Here is a 7,847-nt window from a genome sequence, read left to right on the forward strand (position 1 = left end):
TACTTTTGTAAAATGTGCCAGGAACAGCTCACAGATGAGCCAAGCTCCAAGCGGCACTTGTGTTCGCTCAAGCAGTAAAGTACTTAAAAGTAAACTGTTTTTCAGTATCTATACGTTGTTCAACCATATCTAATGTGCTGCTGAGCATTTATTTGCAGATCTGTTGATTCCTATTAAAATAAAACATTCTAATTCACAGTACCAGGCAACAGCCACAATGTCACTTAAAACTTACCTGTGTTCTTAATATCGTATTGGTCTTTTATACTGTAATGTGCATATGATTAAAGAAGTACAAACTCTAAGTAGCTCTCTACAGGCCAAATATGATTCATCTTAGTGTCTTTTTTCACATGTTCAGCTGATAAGCACTCTTCACTTCTATTTTTATGCTTATTTAAAACATTAGACTAACTTGCCGTATTTTCTGTGATTGTTTTTTACGGAAGGAAATAAGGGGTTTTTAAATTTTCTTTTCTGGTTGTTTTACATTAATTTATTCTTAAGCAAACACTAGGGGGCAAAAAGTAACCGTCTTGTGTGGTCAACCTGCCTCAGAGTCTGCAAAATGGCCCTGGAAATGACAGCTCCCCCTTTCCTCCTCCCGCTAGTCCAGATACAAAATCTGTTAACTAAGTAACTTGCAGAATGAATTCTTAGTAGTATTTTTTCATCTTTCCCAAGTTGTTTGCAGAAACAGCTTACAGCTTATGGATCTCTTCCATATTTCCTCCCCCTCCACTCAGCCCTGGTGAGGCCACAGCCGGAGTGCTGTGTCCAGTGCTGGGCTCCCCAGCACAAGGGAAACGCAGAGCCACTGCAGCGAGTCCAGACGGTGAAGGGACTGGAGCATCTCTCCTGTGAGGAAAGGCTGCGAGGGATGGGACTGTTCAGCCTGGAGAAGGGAAGACTGAGGGGGGATCTTATCAATGTGTATAAGTAAAGGTGAGGAAAACCAACCGGTGGCAGAGGTAGCCACGAATTTTTGGACAAAAGTATATAAATTGTATACTCAAAATGTTTTTTTGAAGCTGGTCCTCAGTGCTTTTCTTTTCTATTCTTTTCCTATGGTGCTGACTTCAAAAAAAATTCTGTAGCCAACACAACTGTATAGCTATCTGCTGAGACAGGTGTTTCTGATAAACTTGTGTATTTATAACTCAGTTGCAACAAAATGTCTGGTTCTTGTATTTGGTACATATTTAGCTTTTCCTGGATTTTTTCTTCAGAAAGCGTCAAAGTGTTTCCAGCTTCTGTTGCACCATGTGAGACTCTGTAAGTGTTTTATAGGCATTGATGCTTCTTACGATGCTTTGCCTCGTTCCCTTTTTTAATAGAGCCTGCTCAAATATCTCCTTTTAAGACAGAGAAAGTAGTGCAAAGAAGAGCATTTACTAATATACAGAACTGCAGTTATTTAATTCACACATAAAATACGAGTAAAAAAGGAAAAATGGTGAAGAAAAAAAGTTAGTAGCCACCACCTGGACTGTGGCAATGCATTGTCTTTGCCATTTCATGGGAGATGCTGAGATATGTGGAAAATTGTAACTAATAGTGAAAGGAAGCCTCTGTCCTGGTCTTTCCTTCAAAGCAGGTATGCTGCTCAAGTCCACCATAGAGGGGAGCCGCAAAAAAATGGGCTCAGAGTGGGTCCGAAGACTCTTTGGGTCTGTGTCTCTGTTTTGAGATTTTTTATTATGAGCAACTTATGTTGCTTATTTTTGATTAACTGAAATATCCAGATCACCTGTGAAATTTTTTTTATTTGCTAGCCTGATTATCCCTGCTGAAGTTCCAAGTACTACTCCGCTGAAACGGCACAGTATTTATTTCAGTGCCTTTCTTCAATGCATTAAGATCATTTTGAATTCTAGTCTCTCCTGCCAACACGCTATAGTACCTTCCAGGCTCTTTTAATTTGTCGGTTTAAGACGCATATAGTCTATTTCATCATCTGAGCCATAATACCAAGTAGCATCAGATTAGCAAATCGTTATCAGCGTTTGTCCTGAGCCAGCCCCCGGCTCCTGCCAGCCAACCGTGCCGTGGAGGGAGCAGCAGCATGCGGGCGGCCACGTGAGGGCATGGGAGTAGCTTATGGCTCCAGCTCGGGATTTTGCTGCACCGTATTCATAAGCAGTATTAGTGTGTTTAGGAGGGGAAAAACAACAGCCTTCCTGTGCTAAAGAGTTGAACCTTGCCAGATGCGGCTGCTGAGTGTCGAAAGAGGAACGGTTTGCCTTGGGAGAACTCTGTGGCAGCCGGCGTATTCTTACCTGTATTCAAGATTTGTTGTTTTTCTTATCTTTATTAGTTTTGTTGATACTGGTTCATTTCCTTGACGAAAGGAGGAAGTTTTGCTAATAACAGTGAAAGAACATTTTCTCCATACCCTGGAAATAACTATCAGTCAGAATATGAAGAAGAGAAATTGTTCCCCTGGGAGAATGCGGAGGGCAGGCTCAGATCCCCGAGCGTCTGAGTGCAGCCAGCAGACAAGTGAAAGCGCAGTTATCATGAGTGCTGTATATTAAGAAAATACTGTATATGTAATGCTGTATATTAAAAAAGAAGTAGGAGGAATTGGTGGTAATATGAGTTCCTTTTTAAGTAAAGTTTGGGGTGGGAGACTTGATCCCAGCATTTCTGACTAACAGGGCCAGATATTGAGTTACGTGAAAGATTTGTGCTCCATTCTGCAGAGCCACAAATGATAGACAGCAGAGGAAGACTGTGCTGGGACATGTGAAATGTTAGTGGAAGTTAAACGTGCATTGAGAAGTGATGACACAGTTCTTTGTGTTTAAGAAGTAGAACAAATACAATATTAAAAAAAAATCCTTGCAGCACTATCTCTTCTCTTTGTTTGTAGTTTGCAAGACCTTGAGCTCTGTTCCTCCCCCTAAATACAAATGTCTGATTGGATTTTTAATATTGCATCAACTTTAAGCTTGTTTATTTAAGGTTGCTAAATTTTATTTTTTCTTGAAAGAGACTATTAACTCCAAATTCTGGTTAAAGACCAATGCCAGTTTTGAAAAATCGTGAAATACTCACTGAGCCGAGGTTTTGGTGTCAAATCCCCTTTCCCTTTATGTGTCTTTATTCACCTGTCTATCTCTTGTGTTATAATTATATCATTAGGTTGGTTGGGGAAGTGACTTTGTTCTGTGCTTGCATAGCAACTAGTGCAGTGAGGGTCTGGCTCGGGCTGCTAGGTGCTTCAGCTATGCACTAAGTACCACAAGAAAGCCAAACAAGGATATCTAGAAGTAGTGTGCTGGATTGAGCGCATGGTAAATACAAATTAATGGTCAAATGCAGGTCCACCAATATAATTACCAACTTATAAAAAAGAAAAAAATTAACACTTTAAGTTCTGGAAACTTCTTTTGGAAAATTGTTTCAGTTCAGGACATTACATAATGTGTAGGTTTGAAATTAAGTTGTCTGTCTTTGAATTCTTGTCAAAAACCAGGATAATGACAATGTTCCGGAAACATTTTGAGATGCACTTTGTCAACAGACCCCTACCCTGCCGTACTGCTTGCTTTTGCATTTCACTGTTATATTTGCAGTTTAGTGGTCCAAGAGACGTATTCTTTCATCACTGTAATTTTATGGAGATAACAGCGCTCACATCGACCCATCAGTTGGAGTTTTGCCTTTTGAATGCTTCACCTCAGACAGGACACAGCAGAGTTAAGAAAAGGTGCGGAAAAAGGTGTCTGGAACTATAAAAGCTATAGTACAGTTATTTCTCACAAGCTATGATTTAGTACCAAATGGAAACTAAAATTGCTTGGTTGCTTGGAAGGCGGTTTGAAACCAGCACAGGGCGATGCTCTTTCAGACGGTGTGTGTTCCAGCTGCGAAGTCGCTGCTGCAGGCTGCAGATTCCCAGAGGAAGGGTTGTTCAGTACAGGGCCGCGAGGATCTTAGGAAGTCCTGAACTTTATCCTTCCCAGTGCAGCCATTCTTACGGAGGTAGAAACTCTCTGTAGTGGCTAACTCCTAGATTGTAATTCTGGGATAACAGCTATGGGAAGCTTCAAGTGTCGCTTGTAGTCAGGTCTCCAAGCTCTTTGTTCAAATTAATGAACCTTGGAAAAACACATCAAAACTGCTCTGGGGTGATTTTGTAATCAAAGTGAGAGCTTGAGCAGAACAAGGATGGTAGTGTCCAAACTATTTGTATGTGCTTTTTTTTCCTCCATAACAGATTTCATTTAGGGTAACTTGAGATGTGGCTTAGGTGAACAGGTCACTTCTAAATTAATGGGAGAGATGGATTCTTGCTGGATTCATGGCAGTAGGTGGTCATTCTCACTCATCTCTCCTCCTCGAGCTAATGGTTCAGATTTAGCGCAACACACACACAACGGATTTTGTGGACTCTTGGCTCCAGCTGTATCTATGAAATACACTATAGGACACCTCTGCCTTATGTCACACCCCAGCTGGCCAGGCTAGAGAGAAGCTCTCTTTTGCCTTTACCACTCAGTTCTTTCAGTCCAAGTAAGTTCAGCTTATTTCTCCTTGAACCCTGTTGCAGCTGAGATGTGCACAGCTAGCCCAGCCACCTTGTGTCCGTGACTGGGAAAGGGGAAGGGGGGGTAGAAAGGGGAGGACAGTGGAGTAAGGGGGTGTTTAGCTATTCCCATGCTCTGCCATGCCAGTCAATCAGTCCCTGGAATCGGTGGGGGGGTGTTTGTTCTTTTTTTTTGCCGTATTTAACTGTTTGTCCTGTATTCAGCCCAGTCGTGAAACAGAATGTTCTTGCTGTATGCTAAAGGTTAGAGTACCCTGGTACGTTTCTGGATTAACGGAGGTCTGACTTTCATGCTAAAAAAAAAAAAAAAAGTCTCAAGGTCATGCGCACACTTTTGGTTTTCATAGCCTTGCCCAGTCATCCCCAGCATGAACAGCAAGTGGTGTGTGTAGTTACATCTGTTTCTACACAGTTCTGAGTGCTCAGCGTGAAAATGGGAAATGCACTGATGGTGCATTTTGAGAAAAAGGTAATACCATCAATTAAAATTAGGGCTACATTTTGCTTTCAGATGTTCTCACATGGAAGAATTTTTTCACTGAGGCTCCTTTATAGTTCTGATATAAAGACAGCAAAGTAGCTGTAAAATCCCTATCGGCATAGAGGCCACTCAAGGGAGACTCAGATCCCTGCAGTAAGCCACTACTTCAAGCAGTATGACAGAAACACAGAAACACATTTATTTTTCTGTCACTTATAACGGTCTCTGCAGCCAAGCCAGAGCTGAGGGCTCTGAGTTGAGCCAAACCTAAGGACTATTTTCATTTGTACTATTGGCTACATTGCTAACAGACAATTTCATAATCAGCCTCTCCGGCTCTGTCTGTCAGTACCAAATTCATCACACATTTGTGAGGCCTTCCTGAGATCACAGTGCAAAGAATATAGTCTAGTATTCACTATATATAGTGTACATAGTACCCTATGGAGTACACAAGCATATATAGTACACTCCCTTAGATGCTAAAGAATAATTTTTAAACAAGAGTTATTAGGTAGGTTTTTTTTGCTAAACATGTATTTATTTGTTTTCTGCTTCTTCTAAAAATACAAAACTTGAGCTCAACATCTGTATCTACAGTGCATACAAACATAACAGCTTACTTATCTCTAACTTTCTCTGCCATGGAAAAGAATTGTTAAATTATTGGGGCTTTTCTGTGATCTAATCAAATGCTTTGATAATGGTGTTTCGGGTGTGGACAGCACTGGCAAAAGATTGTTGTTTCTTGTTTTAAATCAACATCAGTGTTGTACAAACATGGTTAGAGGAGTGTATTTGTGGCCTAGGTAGGGCTTGAACCAAACTGCTTGCATATCTTTTTTACCAGTGCCTCTGCAGCTTTGCAGAAGATTTGGAGAATTGTATTTTTGCATGCTCTCAGGTATGTCATACTTCTGTGAAGTTCTTAGTTGCAAGTGAAATACAAGAGGAACTAATGGTAAGGCAGAAATTGAAGATAAAGGACCCAGGGACACCGGGGAATGTCATCTCAGCAGGACGGTCCTGGGGTTAGCTACGCTCTCAAAACACGCCGGCACAAGAGGGTTTAACAGGAAGGAGTGCGCGTGGTGATGGATCAACAGTGGTGCGTAATGGGCCGGTTTCGTTTGAACTGCCAAGTTTCACCTTAGGCTGTCATTTATCACTGTGGTGCTTCAGGACCAATCAGCTACGAGGTCCTTAAGGAGAGAATTTGAGCATTTTGGAAATTTTGGAAAAAGCTTTCTAAGTTGTTGCATTCTGGCTGATTTTGTGTCATTTGATTAATTGAAGCTTGGCTATTGCTGAATCGGAACGAGGGCTAGTATAGGGGCTTGGCACAGATAGTTCCCACAGCCAGGTTTTGGGAGAGTGTGGTAATCCCGAACCAATTAAGGGTAGTATTACTTCCCAAAGAGGGAGTTAATGTTTTGTTAAGCACAGGGTTTAAAAGGGCTCTAAGACTTCAAAGTCCTTCCCCGTCCAGGTAGGCAATATAAAGTCTGCAAGGCCAGACCACTGCTCTGGAAGTTTATGTTTCACAGCAGGAAGTAAAACTGCGCACGAAACTAGACAGTAAATTTTTTGGTGAGGTTATGTGTTTGTTATTTTTCAACTATCTATATTTGGACTAAATTCATACTCTTTCTTTGCTTGCGCCACGAGGAAAGGTAACAGTTTGATTTCACTGTGGAGGCTCAGGCTGCGTATTTCAGCTAAAGGTGTATGCAGATGACAACGTAAGGCTTCCTTTTCTGTGTCTTTGAGATCTATACATGCTAAAGATTATATTATTCTGTTTGTAATAATGCTCTTTAAGTGTGAATGGGATAGTGTAAAGCACAGTTCACAGCGCTCAAGTTCTGCTGTGTGTGCCAGTGCACAGTCTTTACCTTCATCTCGCCTTCTACATCTGCATCCGCAGTGGATGTACAGATGTGAGCACTGAGCAATATTCTACTCTCTCAGTTTTGCATCACGAGGCCAGAACACCTTGACCTTGCCGGTGGGTGACTCCTCAGTGGAGTCCTACCGCTCCTGTGGCTCAGCTGTACAAGAACATGATTTTAGCCTAGTATTTGTATAGCCTGACCCAGCCATTTGGCTCAGGAGGGTATAGCAGTAATAGTCCTATTCCTCCATTCTAAGTATGACTCTCTTTTTGTGAACCCACTATGCTTGAGCGACTAAAACAGCTGAAACCACCACCCACCACCAAGCACTGCAAGTCTGGCAGAGGGTAAATGACCTGGGTTCACAGGGGCCCTGTAGTTGTGTTTGCAGTAAAACTGAGCATTAACTTTTCTTTTTTTAAAGAAGCTTGGCAGGCACAATGACGAAAGAAATGCACACGGGTTACCTGTTACTTCATTGTGTGTTAAGCTGATGATTAAACAGAATTGGGTAACACTTGTCAACAAATGAGAGTGAAACTTTTGCACAAAGAAATAGAACTAAGAAATTTCCATGAATTAAACCACGGGAAAAGTAACGTATGAGATGTACATGGTTATTTTTAATTCTTTTACTTCAGAAAATCCATGTGCATTTTTGAAAAGAAGAGTATTATTTGGAATCTCTTGCGAGCGTAGTTGTCTGCCATACAAACATATTCTCTTTCCTTTAGCCTCCCCTTTCCTTTTCCGTATGTTTCACTTTTTAACGTTAAAAAGATCTTGATACTCTTTTTCTATCATCTTGATTCAAAGGGTTGCAAATTACTAACCTGCTTTAAAACGTCCTGTATTAAACATTGCCTTTTACTCACACACAGCCCCCTCGTTGACTTGCTCCTTAGAGTGGCTTCGG

This window comes from Dromaius novaehollandiae, chromosome 4 (assembly GCF_036370855.1).
Source record: "Dromaius novaehollandiae isolate bDroNov1 chromosome 4, bDroNov1.hap1, whole genome shotgun sequence".
Classification (NCBI taxonomy): Eukaryota; Metazoa; Chordata; class Aves; order Casuariiformes; family Dromaiidae; genus Dromaius; species Dromaius novaehollandiae.